Raw genomic sequence first — 5,156 nt, 5'->3', positions numbered from 1 at the left:
TAAAGCTGAGCAATTTTCACAGGGCTGTTTACAATTCACGTTTTCTCCCTGTATTGCACTTAGTGTTTTGTGCTTTTTATTTTTTATACTGATCGTATATAGTCCTTATATACACACTTGCATCTATTTTTAAGATGTATATAATGTATACATATTAAATATATATTTATTTAATATACATAATAAATATATATATAATGTGTATATATATATGTGCTTGACAGTTACATGAAAAGCAAATATAATTCTCCCCATTGTAGCTTATCTTTTCACCTTTTCAATGATGCCTTTGATATCAAATATGGGAAGCTTCAATATACTTAGTGTCTGGTATGTCTTGTGTAAAAAGCTATTCTTTTCTATGGAAGACAGGATATCCTTAAGACAGGATATTCTGTATTTTCTTTGAAAGCTTTTAGAGTTCTTTTCTCTTTTAAGTGTTTAATCCACCTAGAGTGGCTTTTTGTGCATTGTGTAGTGCAGGGGTCCATTTTCATTTTCTTTCATATAAATAACCAGTTATCAGAGCACTTTGTAACAAACTGTCCAATACCTTAACTGATCTGCCATGCCAGCTGTTATAAACTGGTCCCATCGGAGTGAGTGCTCATGGTTTCCTTATTATACTCCACTATCAGTTTGCTTATCTCCAGTGAATACTACATTGTCTTCGTTTCTGTGCCTTCATTAGTCTTGGTATTTGGTAGAGCAGGTTCTTCATTTCTTTAGAAGAGTATCTATTCTTTGTAACCATGATAGTCCATGATAGTTGTGTATCCTCCATTTAAATAAGTTTTCTTTAATGATTGTCATAAAGTTAAAAAAAATTCTCCATGATGTTGTTACTCGTCTTTTGATGGATTTACTCAAAGTACTATGTCACTGTTTTCTTTTTATAGACTTAAATTTTTTTAGAGCACTTATATGTTCACAGCCAAATTGAGAGGAAGATAAAGACTTCCCATACACCTCTTGCTCCCACACATGCATAGTCTCCCCCATTATCAAAATCCTCTGCCAGCGAGGTACACTTGTTGCAGTGGATGAACCTACATCGACACATCATTATCACCCAGAGTCCATGGTTTGCATTAGGATTCACTCTTGGATTAATGTATTCCATGGGCTTGCACAAATACGTAATGTCATGATAATGTTTATGATGATGTCATCCATCCCTATAGTAGCACAGAAATACTCTACACTCCTGCTCTGAAAACCCTGTTCCCCACCTATTCATCCTTCTCTGCCCCTCCCCCCTCCAAGCCAGCAACCACCGATCGTCTGTGTCCAAGGTTCTACCTTTTCCAGAATGTCATTTAGTTGGAATCCTATGTAAACTCGTCCAGATTGGCTTCTTTCACTTAGTAATATGCATTTAGGGTTCCACCATGTCTTTTTATAGCTTCGTTGCTCCTCTTTTTAGTTCCGGATAGTATTCCATTGCCTGGTATTCCTTTTGTTGAATGAAGTTTTTTCCTGTTGCTCATATTTGAAAATGCAACTGACTTTTGAATATATTTGTAAATCTCACTAAGCTTTATATCTTCCTTTGTACCTTTTTGCCATTTACTTTTTTATACTTTGTCATATTAGCAAGTCTGTAGTACAATGCTGAACTACATTTCACTTGACCAGCCCTTTTTTTTTTTTTTTTTAGAGATTTTATTTATTCATTTGACAGAGAGAGATCACAAGTAGGCAGAGAGGCAGGCTGAGAGAGAGGAGGAAGCAGGCTCCCTGCTGAGCAGAGAGCCCGATGCGGGGCTCAATCCCAGAACCCTGGGATCACGACCTGGGCCGAAGGCAGAGGCTTTAACCCACTGAGCCACCCGATGCGGGGCTCAATCCCAGAACCCTGGGATCACGACCTGGGCCGAAGGCAGAGGCTTTAACCCACTGAGCCACCCAGGTGCCCTACTGACCAGCCCACTTTTAAAGGGCTATTTCTAAAATTCCATAATTAAGAATAATGTGTGCTATACTTTTATAGATTTCCTTTACCTACTAAAGCTTCATTCTTTTCATAGTTTGATAAATGTGTTTTTTAACCATTATGGTGATTTTTATCAACCATTTTTTATAGACTAAAAAAATGGGTTTTTCTCCATCTGATGATTGCAATTTTAGATTTAATTTTATCCTTGCTTTACTATTAATAAATCTATCCTTTACTCCTGACAGAAACCCAGCTTGGTTATGGTGTACCATTTCCTAAGAATAATTTTGTCTTGCTGATAATTTATGTTTCTCTATTTTCTTGGGTAAGGTTGACTTGGATTTTTTTCTCCTACTATGCTTGTCTGAGTTTTGGTATCAAGGTTAAATAGGTCTATAAGAATAAGTTGGTCTATTCTCTTGGAAGAGTGTGTGCAGTAGAATGAACCTGAAAAGCCTTCTGAGCCTACTGCTTCCTTTCCATTTACAAGTGCCGTGATAGCAACATACAGGCAAGTATGACATCTTACTGTGTGCTTATTTCTTCCACTTTTCTGGGCCTTCTCTGTTTTTTCTTACTCTATTTGCCCTCTCCACCATTTAGGAGTTCAAAAAGCTAATGACTTTGAAGATTTGTTCATCTGAGAGAGAGAGACAGAGTGCTTGTGAGAGTGGAGTGGGGAAAGGAACGAGGAAGAGAGAGAGAAAGAATCCTCAAGAAGACGTCCCACTGAGTATGGAGCGGGAGGCAAGGCTCGATCTCATGATCCTGAGATCATGACCTGAGCCAAGATCATGATTTGAGTGGAAATAAAGAGTTGGATGCTTAACTGACTGAGTCACCCAGGAGCCCTGAACACGAATGACTTTGAACTTAAGACTTCTACCAGAAATTAATTAAATTAAGAATTTAAAAATTTGGTCAGAATCAAAATGCCCCTCTTGAATACAAGGACCTGGATACTTTAATTTTGATCTCCCTTTCCAACTGACTTGCCAATGTTGCCCAATCTTTTATCACTTAACTGACCCAAATTATTTACTAGTGTTGTGTCACCTTTAGAACCAATAAAGGTTCACTAAATTTAATTTGGAATAAAGCCTTTTTTTGAAGTCAAGAAATTTATATTTAAGGAATTTCACATGTGATTTCTCCTACTACCAATCACCTTAGTTTCTCCCAGTCTGTCATAATGTTCCAGGTTTTTTAAAAAGAACTTTTGCTCAATCCACAGTTGTCACTGTCAGTTCCCAATGCTTCTTCTTCCTTCTTTTTGAATTCTTAAGCAGGATCCAAACCTATTGTGGAGCCCGACACATGGCTCCATCTCATGACCCTAAGATCACAATCAGCCGAAATCAAGAGTCTGAAGCTTAATCGACTGAGCCACCCAGGTGCCCCCCAGTTGGACTTTTTTAAATCACTTGGATATGGACATACTTCAAAAAAGTTCCCACTTGGGGCGCCTGGGTGGCTCAGTGGGTTTGGCCACTGCCTTCGGCTCGGGTCATGATCTCAGGGTCCTGGGATCGAGTCCCGCATCCAGCTCTCTGCTCAGCAGGGAGCCTGCTTCCCTCTCTCTCTCTCTGCCTGACTCTCTGCCTACTTGTGATCTCTGTCTGTCAAATAAATAAATAAAATCCTTAAAAAAAAAAGTTCCCACCTGTAATCTTTGGAATCCAATTTCTTCAAGCAATTGATTTAAGGGCCCTAGAAGTTAAAATTATAGAAAGTTAATCGATTACTATTTTGTCAAGTGATTTAAAAATATATTATTCCTTAATTGTTCCTAATTCTTGAAAGTCTTGTTCCATCCACTTTTAACAAGAAATGTTACAGGTCTCATTGTCACCCCGGCAATGTTGGAAGCATAACCTGTTTCTCAATATAGCCACATTAACTGTCTGTGGACAACACAAACCGTGCTCAGTTTCATCTAGAATGAGGCTTGGAGTAAATGAAGTCCTTTCTAAAATTGTGACACTAAGTATATTTTATAAATGCAGACAAAACTCTCCTAGCAAATCAAGTGGTAAAATTAAAGTGGCTTAAAATTAAGGATCATCAATTATATGATTAAGTGTTTGCAAATCCTGTGTGACTATGGGGCTTTATGGAAAGAGAATGCAAAGGTACATTCTAATCCTTTTCCATAATGTAGATCCTCACCATCTCCACTTTTGGATTTCTGCAAAAACCACCCAGTGTACTACCTCTAACTCAACTTCCATGCTGTAGCTTGCGTGACTTTTGCAAAGTGCTTTCTATTTCAAATTGCTGACTCAAAACAAATGCCCAAGTCCTCAGCATGGCTGTTACAAGGTCTTTTGCAGTATGTCCCTTGCTTTTGAGAATCCCCAAAACTACACCCTTCATTCAAACCCCACCCAGTTATGGGATTATTTTGCTGTGCTGGTCTGTCACACTTTGTGCCTCTATAAAGGATGTTATTTCTTATTCATCCCAAGACTTTAATGTCACTGAGGCTTTCTGGACTCCCTCAGGCAGAAAGGTACTCATGTTCTCTCTTGAGTATTTTCAAAGCACTTGGTAGTACAAGTAGTTTGGTTTTGGTATTGGTATTAAATGCTTAGTTCAAATTTACCACTTACTTTATTGTGGGACTTACTTTTTGAGTTATTTATCTGGTTAATTAAGTTGCTAGCTAGTACTTATCTCATAGGGTTATGAGATACATAAAACCAGTCCGCAGTAATTATTGCAAGTGCTCCAAAAATGTCCTCTTCATTTTTTTTAATAAACCGTTAAGTGCCTGATACACACAAGATGCCAGAAATACATCTAAAAGATGAACAGGACATAGTTCCTTTGCTATGATGACAGTGACTCACAGGACAGTAAAACTAAACCTTGTAGCAGCATCACTACAGAAAGATTACTTACTAATTTTTCTTGAGTGAATGGTCAACATATATATACACAATATAATCTTGAAAAGGTTTTATAAGTGTAGACTTTGAATAAATGACAACTTTCAGCAACTGGCATCTGATTAACTATGCAGTTACATTCTGTGTTTGCAGTTAATTAAAGGCATCAATCATCTGTTTCAAGTGTTGGCTATAACTTTCACATAAGATATTATGTAAAGGAATGATCAACTGAGTTTTGACTGAATTTGGACAAAAACGTTCTATGTATTAGCATATGTGAAAAATTAAAAAGCCTATGGAAGCACTTAATAAAACACAAGATA

At 37.5% G+C, this 5,156-nt stretch overlaps 1 non-coding gene across 1 annotated transcript; it reads right to left on the bottom strand.

Annotated features, from left to right (window-relative positions):
* Positions 1-3,767: 3,767 nt before the first annotated feature.
* On the bottom strand, positions 3,768-3,888 carry LOC131814224 (small nucleolar RNA SNORA1). The gene has a single exon (XR_009347215.1). It is a non-coding gene; the product is annotated as a small nucleolar RNA SNORA1 (small nucleolar RNA).
* Between the last annotated feature and the right edge of the window lie 1,268 nt (positions 3,889-5,156).

The sequence above is a fragment of the Mustela lutreola genome, chromosome 13 (assembly GCF_030435805.1).
Source record: "Mustela lutreola isolate mMusLut2 chromosome 13, mMusLut2.pri, whole genome shotgun sequence".
NCBI classification, from domain to species: domain Eukaryota; kingdom Metazoa; phylum Chordata; class Mammalia; order Carnivora; family Mustelidae; genus Mustela; species Mustela lutreola.
Note: the sequence above shows the minus strand (reverse complement) of the source record. Positions and strands in the feature narration are given on the sequence as shown.